The 20,289-nt window shown below is 33.1% G+C and overlaps 1 protein-coding gene across 1 annotated transcript in view; it reads left to right on the forward strand.

The window, feature by feature from the left end:
* The first annotated feature begins 201 nt into the window (after positions 1–201).
* Dsb (scavenger receptor class B member debris buster) overlaps positions 202–20,289 on the forward strand; it is a 221,053-nt gene continuing 200,965 nt past the window's right edge. The window contains exon 1 of the mRNA XM_076441851.1: positions 202–1,093. The gene's annotated coding sequence lies outside the window, so the exon portion shown is untranslated. The remainder of the gene's footprint in view (positions 1,094–20,289) is intronic.

The following is a 20,289-nucleotide window of genomic DNA, read 5'->3' on the forward strand; positions in this document are numbered from 1 at the left end:
CAGAGTCGAACGATCGGAGTCATTCATTTTGCGAAAGAGAGACGAGCCATCGGAGAGACCAGGCGAGACGAGGCGAGGCGAGGCGAGGCGATGTTCGATGCGAGCATACGGACGTTTCTGAGGACGTACGTTTACCTGTGTCCCTACCACTTTCTTTAGCCGGTTGGTGGGTACTGCGTTCTCGTTGCCGTGGTCCACGCTGCACTACCGTTCTACTATCTCCTCATTCACTTCGTGATTCGACAAGACCGAAGAACACGCGCGGATCTGAACTCACCTTCGAGCTCGGTCACTTGAGCTTTCGAGAATGAGCGGACTTCCGTTCGGGCGTAACCCGTTATCCATGGTGCGCGAATATCGATAGAGGCAGCATTGAATATTCAGTTGTCTAAATATCTGTAGCACTGCAGTGATTTTGCTTTTGCTTTTCATTCTCATTTTGATTTTGATTTCGATTCAGTTCGGTCGATGATCTGATCAATCGCATGGTCTGTACGCGGCACACGAGGAATTCCTTGAGTATAAATTTGTTCGAGTCCTCTCCTCTCGAAGGCTAGAGACACAGGAGGGTGTTCTAAACAAATCCAAGAGAATTTTCCTCTCTCATCGCAAAGTTATCGCGGGGACTTGTCAAGTCGATCGAGTGTCAGCGACAATTACAATAGTTGAATCCGTTCGCTATTAATATTCGTACCGCAGCGTACAAGGGTGGAAGATTTGTTTGTTTTGGTGCGATCTTTCATCGACGTGTACAGTGATTACCTGTCTACATATCAAGCGCCGGCTAACAGTACCGCGACGACCGTATCTCTCATTGAAACGTAAAAAGGACGAAGGCAAAGTCGTTGAAGAGGAAATACATACATCGGGGATATCGTGGCCGAGGGAAATGGCGACCACATTCTAATTGCGTACGACCGACGAAATGTGCGTGTAGCACCTTGCCGATAGAGAAACTTGTCCCGCGTGGTTTTCTTCCTTCCATTCGCTCACCTCCACGAAACTGTTGTGTGTTACATAAAGACGGATTTTGCTGGTCAGTTAATGAACCCGGCTGTGCGCGCATATAGGCTACGTCTGTCAGCGACCTTACGTAAGTAAATATGGATAATTTCTTATTTGAAAGCGACGAGGAATGTGGCCATTGTACTAGTTCGAATTAGAGCAAAGAATACGATCATGCGTGTAAGACAACTATACGTAAATGACACTCGCATCATCATCTTGTTCTTATTGCTTGGACGTATGCATCGACGGCGCGGCGGTGTCATTACTGCGGTAATATTATTAACCTGAACAGACTCAATCTCGAGACTATAACCACGCTATCCATATATGATTTGTAATAGCATTGCTACTATATTACCCGCAATGACTCTTCTCATTACTAATCTCGAAAATTTCAACAACAATAAATTACTTTCTCGAGTTATTCTAGACGATAGAAGTAATTGTGACTGATATTATACGGAAGACCTTCTCTTATCGAGTTAGTTAGTCATCTTAAGATTAACAGAGAGACATTTTTATTTCCATCTCTAGCACGTATTGATTTGTAACGGATTTAAGGATGTTCTGGAGGTACAATGGGAGACAAAAGTACAAGAAATTCGAAATCCATCAATACATTCGCAATGAAAGCCATTCATGAGTATATTTTGCATTAAACTTTTGCGAATACTTGTACCCTCTTGTCGCGTTTCCATGCTAGTGAGAGACAACACGATAAATTTGACGTTTTGTAACAGTTTATAATTTTTTGCGGATACCTCGCAAACTATGCGTCCTAGCGATAAGACCATTCTATACAAAATTAAAGCTGACAAAATGTGCCATAAGATTGACTGCATTCAGTTTTTCGCTATCTCGTATAGTTTCCGAGATATCCGCGCTCAAAGTTCACTAATTGTGCTGAAGTTCTTTTTCACAATTAGTGAACTTTGAGCGCGGATATCTCGAAAACTAAGCGAGATACCGAAAAACAGAATCGAACCGATCTTGTGGCACATTTTGTCAGCTTAATTTTATATTGAATAGTCTTATCGCTAGGACGCATAGTTTCCGAGATATAAGCGTAATTCCCGAAAAGGTTCCATTTCCCTCTACAACTTTTCGTTGACTGGACTATTAAACTTTTGCGAATATTTGTACCATCTGTAGCTATATTCACAGTGGTCTACACTTGTCGCGTTTCCATGCTAGTGAGAAACAACATACGTTTTGTAACAGTTTATAATTTTTTGCTCTGTAATTGTTTAGTGAATCCTAATAAATTTTGAACATAATTAATTACATAATTTTTACAACATATAAAAAAACTGGAGTTTCTAGTTGCGTTTTCTCAAGGTTTAAATAGGGTTTGAAGTGGAATTTTATGAATTCTCCATAAGAAGTCGTGTTAAAATGTGCAAACTTTAAGTTGCTATAATTCTTAAACGGTGCAGTGAATCGAACCCAAACTTTGGTAATTGCATTAATTTAGGAAGAATTATATCTTGACAAATTTTCAAAAATTTTGTTGCGTTTTTATGTACCTCCAGAACATCCTTAAATTTGTGCATTCCAAAGACTAATTCTTTCTTTTATTTGTATTTATTTTTTCTTCTCTAAACATTTCCTGTTTCGCGAACCAAGCGTGAAACAAATCATTCCGACAAATTTACTTCCCGTTCCTCAAAGGTCGATCAGAGAAAACAAATAAATACTGAAATACAGAGATCAATATTCAGACATCGGTTGTCATATCAAAAAATAGACGTGAAAATCTACGAAATAGAAAGCATTTGTTATATTTTTTTCTGATGGAGGGTAGCGATTTGTAGAAATTATTTTCCTCGAATCATATTTAAACTCGTTATGACGTATACAGCGATTAAAAGAGTTTAATATCAAGATTAAGATTAATATCAAGTTCGACATTACTTCAAAGTTTTGAGAACCGAAAGAGTACGTTGACATACAGTGGGTGTACAAAGGTATTCGTACATCTTTTAAAAACTAATAAGTTTTTTATGATTGTACCAAACAACCTGATTTTTTATAATCAATTAGAAGTATTGGTTTACGAAATGATATGCGAAGAAGATTTTCCAAATAATTGTAATTTACAAGGTTAAATGCAAAAATAAAAAAGGCATTTTTTAAAACTTTTTTCTTTGGGCCCTTAATAAGAATTTAAAATATATATTTTGCAGATCTATGTTAGTTATACGCATACTGAAAATTTCATAGAAATCGGTTGACGCAGGAAAAAACGACACGCATCGAAAGATGGACGATTCTGTTCATTTTAAGCAGAAACTGATCAAAAGTCTTGTAAAACTTCGATTTTCACCATTTTTAACCGCTTGTAGCTCGTATGTATGTTGATCGATTTCGATTTAAAGCGTGTGTATAACTAACGTAGATCCACAAAACATATATTTTACATTTTCATTAAGTGACCCAAATAAAAAAGTTTTAGATATTGCCTTTTTTATTTCTGCATGTAACCTTGTAAATTATAATTTTTGGAAAATTTTTCTTGCATATAATTTCGTAAACCAATGGTTCTAATTGATTATAAAAAATCAGGTCGTTTGGCACGATTATAAAAAAGTTATTAGTTTTTAAAAGGTGTACGAATACCACTTTGTACATCCACTGTATATTACTGAAAACTTGGAACGAACGCCTATCATTATTTATGCCGCTATCGTATTAAATGATGAATAGGTTTTTCCTAGTATACGCAATACACTTGCTTTTCGAACGGTTTTATAATTTAGTACGAGTATATATGCTTGTTATCTATTGGTTATCTATTGGGTTGGCAAGAAAGTAATTTCGGTATTTAAAGGCGAAATAAAACCGAATTTCTTTGTTCAAACGATGAACTTGAATCAATAAAATATTTTCTTATTTATTCTTTTTTGCAAAAGATCATCGATCGTAAGGGAAAATATCTTATTCATATTGCTCAAATAAAAAAATTGGGCTCTTCTTAACCTTAAAATACCGAAATTACTTTCTTTCAACCCAATAGATTGCTCTAATTAATATTATTTCACTGCATGTCCCACTTTTGCAATCCCTAAATAGTTTGAAGTAACAACCACGTTGTAACACCTGCATGTACCTATACTTCGATTTCATTTGAAAAATATATTTCTCATGATTTCATTTTGTGTCTGCTCATACACGGATTACACTACAGCATGTGAAACTGTAAAATCGACCATACCGTTTTAGTTTCACTACTGTTTCACAATTTCATTAACTGAACGGTTGCTCCACGTATTGTACAATGTACTCGTACGATAAATACGTCAAGCACACCCCACACGGTGGACTTGGTACACAAGAAACCCTGTTAAAAGATTTTGAAAGTTAAGATTTCCAGCGCCACTTAACGGTTTCCACAGTCAGTAAAGGGGGAACGTATCTTTAGTGTCAAACTTTCGGTGATCCTGTGAAAGTAGGTGATCGTCATGTGTCAGGTTAAACTGGAATTAATCGACTCTGATAATACTACCCTGGCAGCGTGTGTTCAATTGACATTTTTCATTATTGACCACAAAATCAGTTGGTTTTGTACGTACCTACAGGAAAAATCATATACATATAAAATAGGTTACAGTAGTTGACGATATTTAAAGGAAATATTTCGAAAGTTATAAATATTTTTTGTATGTTGATACTATTACTACTACTGCTGCGACATACTGCACAATATTAAACTTTTTTTGAAAAATAAGGTATTACATTTCCATATTATATAATAATTTTATTTACATAATGACGTCTGTCGATATCGTTTCTTTCATCGTTTATTAAAAATTGTAACATAGACGTTGCAGGATTACATTTTAATAATTAATTATTTCAAATACTTCATTATTTTTATTTGACAAATAACATAAGAAGTATTTTTATCTAGTATTTCAATTCTTGTGTTTGAAATTCATATCAAGTGTATTTTCAAATTTTTTTATTTCAAATATTTAACTTAAATAAAATAACAAGGAATTTTACATAACATATTGAATTGAATGAATTCGATATAATGGTAACTTTAATTGTATATGTGTATTGTGTATTTATGTGAAGTACTATGTATATCGAGACGTCTGTATTTTAGACGCACTTGACAAGACAGGATTAAAGAGTATTTAAGATTTTATCTGGAAAAGTACTTGATCAAATAAACAACAAAATGAAAAATTATTTTAAACAGCAAGTTCCCCAATAAAATAATATGCTATCTTAACTATTATTCTTCAAATAGTTAATTTGGACAATGCCCAAGTCTAATCCGTTCTAATAGAGTAGACTTCCATGATTATATTATTCTGATACTAGGTCACAATTGTTGACCTAGACCTATGTATGTATGTATCTCGCTGTCAGCTATTCGAGTAAGCGACATGCGTTTTACATATCTCATTCTACAGTGTGAAACATGTTTCCCCAAAAACATAGAAATACGATGTCATTACGGTTTCGAACAAATTATAACTGAATCATACTTGAGCAGTTTGAAGTTTCTTTTAATAAGATAGAATATTTGTTATTAACTATTCTAATACAAATTAAATCTTTATATTGTACTCCTATCGAATAGTAAATTGCCAAATTAGAGAATTGTACGAGTGATAATACATATAGCTATATATATACATAATATATGTATATATATGTATATATATAATTTAATACTTCAGCATTTTCTGAAAATTTTTATCAGCCATAAATGTGAAAAGATCCGCAGTCTAGTTACAAGGTATATCTAATTGTAAGCCAGACGCACAATCGTGATCTTTACTCAAAATTAATATTTTTCAACGTTACAATAAAGAATAACATTTTTATATTTTATATGTCTTGTAAAATTATAAAATAAACATTGTCACTAATAAACATTGATTTCATAATATCATAGAAAGAATCTTCATGTATTTGGAACATATGTATATAGTATTATATAGCAGGTTTAAATGATAGAGAAAAAATAGTTTAAGCCTGAAAGAAGACGTAAATCATTATTTTCTTCACTCATAAAGAAAGCTTTTGCGAAAGTACATACGCCCTCCTGGGAAAATACTGGAATGGATCTACTTTTATAAGATTCGTTCCGCTCATTTAGGAATTGAGCTCTGAATAGTGAGCGTTAGATATACAATATATTGAAATATTGTGCTGCTGCACACATGAGAGGGACCATCTTTCACCTTACCGAGTACCGTATAGTTCAAGTAAAATTTCTTTGCGTTCACATGTTGCGTACATAGTCTTCTAGTATGCTGTGAATAGTGTTCCTGATTTCTCAACATTTTTCATTTCTCCAGAAATGAGTAATAAGACTATATTTCTCGAGAATCCTCGAGAACTTTTAAGAAAATAAAAAAATATTGGAAAACTTATGATATTTGGAATATCGTTGATAATATTTATCGAAACCGCAAAGAACATTAACTCAATGTTTATTCCTGTCCAATATGTACATTACGATTGGACCTAAGCTACACTTGGATAAAATTTTTTATCGAGATACAATGCACGCAACTGTCCAGTATTGTTCCTTTAGGTGAGAAAAAAATTTGTGCAAAGTTTGAGATCGATCGGATAAAAGGATGACGTGGCGCACTTAAATTGAAAATTTTGAAAATTGTGAAATTCACCTTAACTATGGAACATGGCACATCGTTGGATTTGTCTTTTTTCTGAATAGCAATATATGACCTCCATTAAATAAAAATAACGATGACCTTGAAATTTCGAAACATGATTTCCAAAAATTTTTTTTATTTTGCCATTATATTCACCTTATTGAACAGTGCAAATGTCTCCGCTGACATTTTTTCGTATAATCACAAGTAACAGAGATATTTAAATACCTACATTACAATGTAGCATATTTTGACAGATTGTAGGATACAGTCGGTATACAAAGTATTCGTACATCTTTTAAAAACGAATAAATTTTTCAAAATTGGTCTCAGCAGCAGGAGTTTTTTTGGGACATTATAGAAGGGTTAGTTTACTAGCTAATGTGTAAATAATTTCTTTTTGTAACTGTTATTGGTCGAAAAGGAACACTAGCTGTGAATCTTCAGCACTATTGGATTTGCACAGATTTAATGTCTTTAGATCTAAACATTTTAGTTTTTAATAATACATAGCATTAATCATGAGCATTTTAAATAATTAATTTGGAATGTATTAATATTGTCTTGAGAGGCTACGTATACCTAAAAATATAGGAAAATAGAGTAAACTTTGACAATTTCTTCCTTGAACAATCTTCTTTTAGTAAAATATCATCGTCATATAGATAATACGTTAAAGTACCCTATTGAAAAGTTAATAGCTCTAGAAGTACAGTTTCATGGGAGTTTTAAGCCAACAAAATTCCCTGAATTACTTAAAGAACTATTTTTAACTCGTAGAAAATATAAGCAATATCACACAACTTTATTATTTATTAGGAAATTATTCTTTTCCTATTGATATGATAGAAAATAAACTATGGCGTACACTACTTTTACGTCTTATGAATTCTTTTTGCAATTCATTATGGATAAAAGTTTTTTAATTTGGGGTACGCTTTTAAAATTTTAATTCATTATAATGATATAATATTTCGAGGAATTTCTACCGTTTCACGTGTAACAGTACCCGGTGACGGTAGCAAAACATTATAGTGTTCTGCTTCGGTTTTATAAGAAACTATCGAAGCACGCTTTCCTCCTTATTGTTTCACCTGGGCACATTTTGCGCCACTATTATTACACGGTACGTTGAATCAAACTACTGGAACTATTCTCTGATATTTAGGGCAAGTTCAACTGTTTCTCTGCGTTGTTCAGTCACTGTCAATCACTTTAATATTATAATAAATGGTCGATATTTTAGTTTCGAAATTGTGAAAATGTTTTCAATATCACAGTTTTTTTTTAATATTTAGAGTCAGTAATAGCATCTACGATATTTTCCTACACAAGCAACGTGTGCTGAGTTGTATCGCAATTTATAACACAATTTTCTCCTTAAAAAGAGGAATTCGTCACTTATATTGATAACAATCTCCAATAAATTTTTACATTTTGTTTTACGTTCTTGCAAGCAAGCAAGAAATGATTACTGTAAATTTTGGTGCTCTAAATACAAGTCTAAATGTATTGATCACTGTCAACATTTCCTCTGTTACCAAAGTAAAATTTTATTTTCTCAATTGGAAACGAGATTTACCGTTACAGCCTTTCTTGGCGGTTTTTATATAAATCAAAATCTACTCAATCGTGTGGTGAACTCAGATTTAGCTTCGGACACTTCTCAAAATATCCAAGACTATATTTACGAGAGTTTATCGAATTTGTTTCTTGTTAAGGTCTCTACCAGCGACATCATCTTAATAAATTTGAAATTGTGTTAAGGAAATACAATCATTTGAAAAATTTTACGACACCTCATTCATGTCCTATAAACAGCTAAATACTTCCATATTGCTATTGCTACGTTCAATTAGTCACGACGAGGTAGATTAGAAAATAACGATGGCGATAGAGTTATATGAAGCGCTTCAGCTCACAATTTATTTAAGATGCACTTTCTCTTTATAATTTCATCTTAGTCGTTTACGTGTCAGACAATTTATATCAATTATAACTTCCTTATTTGTTCCTTTTCGTTCACGTATGTACATTAAGAAGTTGATAGAATACAGAGACCTTGAGTTAGTCAATTCTCGCAGGAGTTACTATCTGATTCGGTTTTAAATAATAACTGTTGTTTCATAACTGGCCACAAAAATCTTACTAAAAGTGACATTACATAAACAGAGATGGATAATTTTCGAGGTAAAGAAATATCCACTCTGACGAAAAAGAAACTAAACTTTCTCTTTATTTTTAAGTGTTTCAGCAACGTCCAACATTTTTAGACCTTTCATACTTTCAGACAAAGTGGTCTCCGACATTTTCAAGTACACGTTTTCATATAATCTCGAACACAGAAATGAATAATAAGTGATTGAACTTGGTTAGTGTTCCTTCTCGAGAAATTTTATAATTGGTTATTTCTCATTTCTCGAGAAATTGAAATCTAGGAAAATTCTTCTGAATCTCATTTATTTTATAACATATTTTCGGAAATGAACAACTACATATACGGTCGGTGTACAAAGTATTCATACACATTAAAAAACGAATTACTTTTTCATGATTGGACCCAACAGCTTGAGCTTCTTTGCAGACGTTAGAAGGATTAGTTTACTAGCTAATGTGTAAATAACTTTTTTAAAAATTGTTATTGGTCGCAATTACGAAGGAAATAGTAAAGGTCACGATTTTTAAATTTTTTATCTGTACCTGTAATGAAAATTTAGAAGGCGCCTCTCTGGTAGGTGTAAGTCAGTTATATGCTTGTACAAAGTTTCATCGAAATCGATCAAGGATGTGCTACGAAATATAATTGATTGAAAATAGCAAAAATCGTAAGAATCTGCGTTTTAAATAAATCGCAAACCATAAATTCAAAGATTTTTACGTCTTACAATGCCATTAACTTTTTTATCCGTCAGCCAATTTCAATGAAACTTTGTACATATATATAACTTTCTTAGACTTACAAAGTACATGTATTAAATTTTCATTACAGGCACAGATAAAAAATTTTAAAATCGTGGTCTTTACTGTCCCCTTCGTAATTGCGACCAATAACAGTTACAAAAAGAAATTATTTACACATTAGCTAGTAAACTAACCCTTCTATAATGTCCCAAAAGAACTCATGCTGCTGAGACCAATTTTGAAAAATTTATTCGTTTTTAAAAGATGTACGAATACTTTGTATACCGACTGTATCCTACAATCTGTCAAAATATGCTACATTGTAATGTAGGTATTTAAATATCTCTGTTACTTGTGATTATACGAAAAAATGTCAGAGCAGACATTTGCACTGTTCAGTAAGGTGAATATAATGGCAAAATAAAAAAATTTTTTGGAAATCATGTTTCGAAATTTCAAGGTCATCGTTATTTTTTATTTAAAGGAGGTCATATAATTATTCTATATTGCTATTCAGAAAAAAGACAAATCCAACGATGTGCCATGTTCCATAGTTAAGGTGAATTTCACAATTTTCAAAATTGTCAATTTAAGTGCGCCACGTCATCCTTTTATCCGATCGATCTCAAACTTTGCACAATTTTTTTTCTCGCCTAACGGAACAATACTGGACAGTTGCGTGCATTGTATCTCGATAAAAATCTTTCTCCAAGTATAGCTTTGTTAGGTATACTTGAAGTAACGAGAAATGAGAACGCGAATCTCTCATTATATTTATAGATTATATTTGTATTATATAATCTGTATGGGGGGCTAGAAAAAATTATTTTATGCTTTTTAGTCCGTTTTTTAAACGTGGTATTTTAAAAAAATTTATTTTTATTTAAATAATTATTTCAAGAGAACAGATAATGTGTAAAGCTAATTGATTCAATGCCACAAAGATGTGCTGCAGTCATTACAAATAACGGTTACCTCACAAAATATTAAATTAATGTCCGCAGCAAATACAGCATTGAAAGATTCATGCTCATTCTGCCAAACACTGTTCATATTTTGCAAGAGTTGTCTAGGTTGTTCGTAGATAGAGTACGAATATACGTGTATGTAAATGTTGAGAACAATTGAGAATTGTTCGACGGTTAGTTTAATATCCCTAATAAAATGCGATAATCTACTGAAAAGATAGTCGTCTTAAACTTCTGTCCGCTACTGTATACATACATATGTACACACGAGAAAAAAAATGTTACGTTATATCAGGCCTAGCCAACACGCTGCCCGCAAAGTTAAATTGTGCGGGCGATTTTATATTTCTATTAAAACTTTTGTTTCTCGTGTGTATACAAAAATATTAAGTATATGAAAATTTGCATGTGTCATTGTTATAAATAACGTTCTATTGATTTTGTATTTGTATTACATTTTTTGAAAGCATGTTTACCTAAAGTGCGGACCGCTGCAACGTTTCGCGTCATCAAAGTGGCCCGTGGAGCCATTTGGGTTGGCCAGGCCTGCATTATATGAAGTATTATGTTACACGACTTCGATGCTGCTACATAGAAGTAACTCAGGTTCAGGTTAGAGAGATAGGAATTTCATGCATTGTGGATAGGAGTAATACGGAAGTATTTACCCTGCGGTTTCGATGCCAAACCGCAATTCGGTAAATTCTCTGAACATAAATCTTGTGCACGTAATATTTTCAAACCCTAATTATATATCTCTGTGAATGTATATAGCGATGAGACGGTAGGTGTTACGCATAGCAACCTATGGTGCAGTAGCAAATTGATTGAATCCTGCAGAGTTAAAGCAAGATAAGGAGCAAGTCAAAGATCTATATTCTTCATAAAACCTTCACTGCCGCGTATGATATTTCAATGTAATTATGACTGACAAGCTAGAGTAATCAGTAATGAAAGATAGATTTACAGATGAAGGTCGTAGCTTTTTTCTGTGTGGAGTACTCTTGCAAAAAATCCAGCTCCACGAAGCTGCAATATCAGCTATCAATAAGCATATCATTAGTACAGCTGGAATGCTCAAATTCCACGAAATCTTTCGAGTTGTATAGAAGTTACCGTTTTTGTTTCAGGATATCTAGAATAAACGAGCAATAAATTGCATTATAAATGATCACTTATTTAATAAACTTTCACATATTGTTATATGTGCAAAGAGAAAGTTGTTTTTTCCGGGTGGTTTCATTAAAATTCGTGAGAAATTATTACGCATTTATTGCAATACTGGATTGTTGAAAAGGTTCAACTATTTAATATTGTTATATTGCTACATTACTACATTTATTGTAACTTTTATACGCCTCCCCAAATAATGTGTCTTTGAAACACTTATTAATTTTTCATTCCATTATAAATAACAATAGAAATAGTTAGTGCAGGTTTATTTCAATGGAGAAATCTATCAACCTGCTCGACTGTCACATAATTTCCGTTACTTCACTCGATTTCTGTGTCTTACGTTGCGAAATTCCAGAATAATCAATGATCTCTTTCATCAGTGAGTAATTCGTTTGGCTGATCCTACGTTCGCGCGTCTTTGCAATAGCAATCAAAATATCCTTTTTCTAGAAAGCAGAAGTGTTTCATAAGATGTCTGAATACCGCCGCGCCGCGCCGCGCCGCGCCGTTCCTATTACATCTACGTCGCTAAGCTAGCCAAGATCGGCTTTTTCTACTATTTAGTTATTTCGGAGTATTTACCATTTACCATCTTTATGTGTTACATGCACAATATTCATTTATTTTCGCTACTATGTATACAGAGTTCATCATTGGACTGAAACGAAGTGTATCTCGAGTTTAGGTGGGGATAAAAAAAACCTAAATGCTATGAAAACATCAATTTTCTTATTGTTTTACGTTTTATTTCTTAGATGACACTATATGTACATACTTCTTAAATTAAAACAATTAATAATTCCTGCGATATTTCAAACATTTACTAACACGATGGATTATAAAAGAAGATACTCGAACGTTCATGTGACTACATATATTGGTTCGTTGCTATTGGCAACTGTTACTTATTGTTAGAAGATACAACTCAATGTAGAACATAGTTTTTAAAACTGATTTTATAATGTTACTGTAAACACTGTATACATAATTTTTGCATATTGAGATAGACACTTAATATATTTGTGTTTATTAGGTAAAAATGCAAAATACACTCCCCAAAAGAATTAAGGGATCACTTGTGCGAACCCGAAAAATTGGTCCCACTTTACGTGATCATAACTCCGTCAAAATTGCCGTATCGATATCGTTAAATAATGGTTTGAAAGCCTGAAACCTGTAGTTTTAGATGCTCTGTTTCAAATTGTTGCCATGTTGGTTTTTTACAAAGTTATAGCGGGATGAAGACAACATTGACGGTCACCAAAAATTTTGTGCAACTATGGAACATCACACGGGAAGTAACAAATTTTTTTGATAAATCGCGTTAACATCATTTGGAAGGGCTATCTTTCTTGTGCAAATTTTGTGTGGTTGTTGAATATTGTGCGATTTTTTTTATTCGACTTATTCAACATTGAAGTAAATATGGACTTTTTAACTTTAAGAGGCTCTAGAAAGCGAAAAATTTATCGTAGAATCTTGTGCAAAAAAGCAATAGAATGAGCGTTTCTTTCTCTTCAAGGCACTCCTTTTGTTTTTTCAATTTCATTAACATTTCGATATGCCAGGTGTTTCTGAAAATATACTTAAAAAATACACAATTTCCATTTTTCCTTTAACTCGCTATATCTCGGCGCGAAATTATCGTAATACCATGATCCGAACGTCAGATTGAAGCAGAGATTCTGCCGATTCGATTGAGTACCTCATGAACTCGCTGCGACAATTTTTTACCTATGACAGCTGTGTTTGAAGTTGGTGCTTCGCAGAAATTGACGCGCCACGTACAGCAGCTGCCTGACATCTCTGAATACGCTAAAAATTTGGACCAAACTCGATTCAAAATCAAAGAACTTTCGATAGAAATGAGATAGAGCGATGAAATTTTTTTAAAATTAAAGCTGAAACTTTGCAGAATATGGGAAAAATAGGGAGATTATGGTACGAACGTTTTTTAACCTTGAGAAAGTTCGTTAAACATGTAGAATTTCAAGAAAATGTGGTATTTTTTTTTTAACATGCTATATATCATTTCCCGTAGATTTTTTCACGCTGATTTCAAATTTGTCTACGATCTCAGGATTTTGCAAGAAATCGATTTTTGTGAACAAAACTAATGTAATAATTTTTTCGTTGAATTTTTCGGGTTCGCACAAGTGATCCTTGAATTCTTTTGAGGAGTGTAATTCATTATACAATTAATATTTCTTGAAAATACCATCAACCATTGTACCATACTTGCCTGATATGTAGGTTATATTTTATATACGCCCAAACAATTAGTTCAAAATCATTTCGATCCGATACATCTCTGCCAGGGGTAGTAGAATTTATATGCTCACTGTTCAGTTCTTCGTTTAAGCTCTATGCTACAAAAACAAATGAAGCATTGATCTCGAGTTTTCCACGAGAAACTCGAAACAGAAAACACAACTATTTTGAAGTGCTCCATTTTCTTACTTTTGATCGAATAGCTTGGTCATTTTTTTACAAGATTTGAAGGTCATCGATATTTTTTTTAATAGAATGAGGTATTTTTTAATACATCAACCGATGCAGCTGGACATTCGTTATAAAAAGGTACTAACCCATGTATGTCGAAAAGTTAGTAGTTCACGAGATATATTTCGATTTAAATATATATATATATATATATATATATATATATATATATATGTATATGTATATTATTAAATTCAAAAAATACGTTTTGTAGATCTCTGTAGATTAAACATATTCTGAAAATTTCGTCAAAATCAATCGATGTTTCATTGGGTTACAAACGTTTAAAGATGGCGAAAATTGCAGATTTTCACGACTTTGGGCCTATATGTATAAAGAATTCTTAAACCGATTTCGCGATGAAACTTTCACAGTGCACATAATTGACACAGGCCTACAAAACGTACTTTTTAAATTTCCAATATAGGCCCACATAAAATAGTTGTAAAATGCAACTTTTAGTATTTTTTCTACAATTCTGATTAATTGCTATTTATGATAAAATTTCTTTTCACATCCACGTAGACTAATTGCTCTAGTTTTTCCCAAAAAAGTTTAAATCGTATAGTACAATATTTAGAAGCAATACAATTTTTATCTTTGGGACTTTGTTTGTGGACTAGTTAGGAGGTAAACATACTGAAAGTCCCCACTCCTAGGAGGTGAGCAGTGGAGCACGTAGAACGTCCCCTTTTTCGGTTTTCCGCGTATATCTCGGAAACTTTGCGTCCTAGCGATAAGACCACTCTATACAAAATTAAAGCTGACAAAATTTGCCACAAGATTGACTGCATTCAGTTTTTCGCTATTTCGCATAGTTTCCGAGATATCCGAGCTCAAAGTTCACTAATTGAGAAAAAGAAATTTTTGCCTCACGCGTTTTTTGCCATATTTGACTAGCTAACTCTTCAGCACAATTAGTGAACTTTGAGCGCGAATATCTTGGAAACTATGCGAGATAGCGAAAAACGGAATGGAGTCAATCTTCTGGTACATTTTGTCGGCTTAAATTTTATATGGAATGGTCTTATCGCTAGGACGCATAGTTTCCAAGATATATGTAAGCAGAAAACCGAAAAAGGGGACCTTCTACGTGCCCCCCTGCACCCCGCTCACCTCCTCGGAGTGGGGACTTTTAGTATGTTTACCTCCTAACTAGTCGAAACAAAGACCCAAAGTTAAAAATTGTGTTCCTTCCATTTCCCTCTACAACTTTTCGTTGACTGGACTAATTAAATAGTTATCGTCGTCTTTAGAGCGTCCGAATATTAACACGAGTAATTTGTACGTTGCGTCCTATTAGTTAAATCTATGAAAAACCGATGCGTCAGAACGGTAGGACATGCTATAATATTTACGTCAGTGTCCGAGAAACAGTGAACGGGGAGGGGGGACGAGGTTCTATTAACGTGAAAAATTTTTCTTGTGCCTTAATAGTAAGCTGAAAAAATAATCGTTATATTTTTATATCATTTATAAGTTACGAAAATGGGGAACGGTAACTAATTGAATCCAATCGAAATAAAGATGATACTAAATGTAAAGAAAGAAGGAGCAAGAGAGAGAGCCGATATGTAATTGCAAATTTCGCGTAAGTAAGTGCCTACCGGTTTTCATGTAAACTCGTCGTAGGACGCAACGTAAATAGTAGCCGGTTTTTCGTATGTTACTAATTCTAATTGTAAGCAGAAGATACTCTGTGCATTAGAAATCGAGGGGTGTCCTATCGCTTTGTCGCGGAGTGTATAATAAGTTTATTTAATTTCAATTGATAATGAAGCAAAACAATTCAATGAATTAGAAATAAATTCTTAAATAACTGAATAATTTTTCTCCACAAGTATTTGTCGTTTTTCTTTGAAATAAAATCAAAACTATTATAGTTACATTATTATTATTGCAGGATATACATGTTACACGTTATCCTCTTCTCTTTGCTTTTTACTTAATTGTTAGTCGTGAAATGAAACGTGATCAGGAAGAACGCACGCGTACGACTTTTGAATATCTTCCATTTCATTCTTGTTAATTGGAATTTTATTCTTCGTGTTCGCTCACATAAACATTATGTAATCAATTTTAAATAATTTTAAATAATTATTTTAAATAATTTATTCTTTTTATTTGCCGAGTAATATTTATTTCCAAATAATTTTTTATTTACAATACTTGACCCAAATGAAATAAAAAATGTTGAACGAAATTGTTTCATTAACCGAGCTATACATACAATAACGTTGTACATATTCACAATTGACGATGATGACATGATAGTATTGAAGAGTTTTTGACACATTATTTGAAAAAAAGGTTTTTAATCAAATAAGAAATAAAATGACAAATTATTTCAAATAACGAAATAATCTAAAGAAATATGATTTGTCTGTTCAAATAAAATAATACGTGATTATTTCAAATATGACAATATATAAAATAATCCCAATTATCGATCGTAAATGTTCAATATCTAATTTAATGATGCTTTCGGCGCTACTGTTTCGATCAATTAATAAATCTAGCAATTTTGCAAAAAATTTTTGTTCTTTCCTAACGTTTCGGTTCAGTTTTGAAACTTTTTCAAAGGTAGAATTTGCGTTTGCTATAAAAACTTTAGTTATGTAAAATTCAGCTTTGAAAATTTCGTTATAACGTTATAACGTTATAAACCAGCAGCGTGTACAAATCAAATTTTCAATGCTCAATTTTACGTAACTAAAGTTATTATAGCAAACGCAAATTCTACCTTTGAAAGAGGTTCAAAACTGAACCGAAACGTTAGAAAAGAACAAAAGTTTTATTGAAAAATTGCTAGATTCATTAATTGATCGAAACGGGTAGCGCCGAAAGCATCATTAAATTAGATAATGACAATATATTATCTTAATTATTATTTTCCAAATAAATAAATGTGTATGTATACATATAGTATGTTTATTCCTCAATATACATATATAAATATAGAAATGTATACATATACTTGACTTATACATACTTTCCACCTTCCACTAACATTTTAATTATAATAAAACAACACCTGAATTATTTTCACTGATTCATATATCAGATTTGTGCCAGCCATTGCGAGATGCTTTGTATCTCTAATGGAATACAATCAGCTATGGTTCCAAGTTATTGAAAGTACCGTATATCGAAATTCATGTAATTTTGTGAGAAGTGATCTATAACGTACTTTTAGAACGTATCATTTCTATCGTTTGCGATAGGATTCCGAGTCGCATCAAAGAGTGTACCGTAATGTGTACATCAGACCAGATTATTACTGCAACCAACCTAACGTATAATTTACCGCACGGTAGCACGGATGGATGCTAATACGTGATGCAAATTAGATGTCCGATTGGGCCAATAGTCGAGTGAGGAATGCGTGACGATATACCCGCCAAGGAGGAAATTTCAGAAGTTGGCTATTTGCAGTGCTAATTTCAAATTTCATCGTAGAGAGGATGAAAGTAGTAAATCTTTCATTATCTTATAATCAATTCAAAATTTAGCCCTGACAGTCTGTTCACATATGTTGGTACTTTCTATAGACATTTGTACGCCTGAATATGAAACTGTTTTCTTTTTCTACTTTTCACACATAAATCTCGAAAAAGTCCACTGAAGTTCTATCAATAATGCTCATGCAGTTATTTTTTACAGAAAAAATATTCTACAGACTCGCTAAAACTATGAGAAAAAATTAAACATGCATTTTTGGACAGATTTACTTGAATACCCCAGATAGCACTGAGACGTCTAAAAGACGTATTTTAGGTGCCTGCCGCAAGATATACACACGTCTGAAAGACGTCTCTAAAGTCGCTTTCACGTCGTTGATACGTCGCTTTCGCGTCTTTGTTAGACGAACTTTCGTCATCTTTAAAAGGTCTTTTTCAGGCGCCTAAAAGACGTCTAAAAAGCGCCCAAAAGACGCCAGACAGACGCTTAGAGACGCCTAAAATCTTTAAATTTAAGAAAAAGTTATAAAAAAATTAGAAACTATACCGGGTGGTTCACGACGAACTGGTCACCTAAATAGCTCCGTTAGGGTTAGAGATGGAAGAAGATGTTAGAGAGAAAAGTTGTACTGTTAAAGGGGGGGGGTGGCAAATATGGTGATATAAAAAAATGTTCCGATTGTAGTCGTTTTCAAGGTCTTTTGGAGATCATCGATGATTTTTAAATAGCACCATATATTTTTTACTTCACAGTGTTGTAGCTGATGTCAAAACGAGCTCAATGATGTGGTCTACTATGACCTACAAATGACCTTGGACTCATTAATATACAGGGTGTCCCAAAATTCGTGAACTTCCCGAAAGGGGATGAGACCATTTCAAGCGACATTTTCCTTTGCACCAATGTCAGCCGCGGCTTTGTTTAGGAGTTATTAACGAAAAACACGGACCAATCAGAGCGCGATCTAGACGCGAGTTGGCACAGTCGGCCCGGCGCGGCGCGGCGCGCCAACTGTCTGTTGGCCGACTGTGCCAACTCACGTCTAGGTCGCCCTCTGATTGGTCCGTGTTTTTCATTTTTGCAAAGGAAAATGTCGCTTGAAATGGTCTCAGGAACCACCCCCTTTCGGGAAGTTCACGAATTTTGGGACACCCTGTATATATATATGTATATATATATATATATTTATATAGTTTGACTACTCTGTTTGATCAACGGAAAGTTAATTTCTTCAGCCATTAGCCATTGATCGATTATAACTCGTAAACCAATTAACCAATTTCAATGAAATTTTCAGAGCGTATATAATTTATACGAGTTGACCAAACACACCTTTTAAATTTTCGTTATTGGCCCAGCTAAAAAAGTAGTAAAAATCAATTTTTACTATTTTTTTCGCAATTCCGACCAAATGCATTTTTTCAAAATATTTTTTAGACGTCATTTACTAAACTAATTCTTCTAGCCTTACAGAGAAATTGAAGTCGTTTGGTCCATTCATAAAAACGTTATTCTGATTTAAAGTGTGTTGAATCAGTTATGCTCGTTAGTGTAGGTGTATACAGTATTGTTATAATATACAGGGTGTTTCACGTAATTGTTTCAAGCCATAACTTCGTTATTAATGGATTTACGGAAAAATATCATAAGAGAAAGATAAATGGATTGAAGAGTACTTCATTCGTAGGCCCCTAGATTTTTTTTAGGTGCAACTGTGCATATGCAATTAACAATTGCATCATTTCTTTAAATAGAAATGCATATTTTTTGTTACACTAATCGATTCCTCTGTTCATTCTACATAAAAAATTATTAATGTACCATAGCAAAAAAACCTGTCTTTATTGAAGAAGTCGCACATAATAAGAACATTAATTAATTAATGTTCCTGTAATATAAATGCACAGTTACTCGAATTAATATTTGGACGCTCAGAAGACGATAACTTTTTAAATATTGTACTATACGATTTTAACTTTTTTTGGGGAGCTAGAGAAATTAGTTTACTACAGGATGTGAAAAGAAATTTTTTCAATAATTGCAATTGATCGGAATTGTAAAAAAAAGATACTAAAAGTTCCATTGTAAAACTTTTTTTGTGGGCCTATACAGGGTGAGTCACCAAACGTTACCACCTCAAATATCTTTGTTGTTCCTAAAGATACGTAAAATATGGTAAGGACAAAGTTGAATGGTACAATGGGGCTGACACGATGCAAAAAAAAAATTTTGTTTTTATGTCATTTTTTCAGAGATATGAAGGTGACCTTCATTTTTTTAAATGGAATGAGGTATTTTTTAATACATCAATCGATGCAGCTGGACATTCGTTATAATAAAGTACTAACCTATGTATGTCGAAAAGTTATTAGTTCAGGAGATATTTCAATTTAAATAACTCTAAAACACCATTACTGTCGTGATAAGACGTTACATAAGTAAGTAAACACTGACGTCGTAGTACGACAGTAATGGTATTTTAGAGTTATTTAAATTGAAATATCTCCTGAACTAATAACTTTTCGACATACATAGGTTAGTACTTTATTATAACGAATGTCCAGCTGCATCGATTGATGTATTAAAAAATACCTCATTCCATTTAAAAAAATGAAGGTCACCTTCATATCTCT

This window comes from Lasioglossum baleicum, chromosome 17, assembly GCF_051020765.1.
Source record: "Lasioglossum baleicum chromosome 17, iyLasBale1, whole genome shotgun sequence".
In the NCBI taxonomy this organism is placed as follows: Eukaryota; Metazoa; Arthropoda; class Insecta; order Hymenoptera; family Halictidae; genus Lasioglossum; species Lasioglossum baleicum.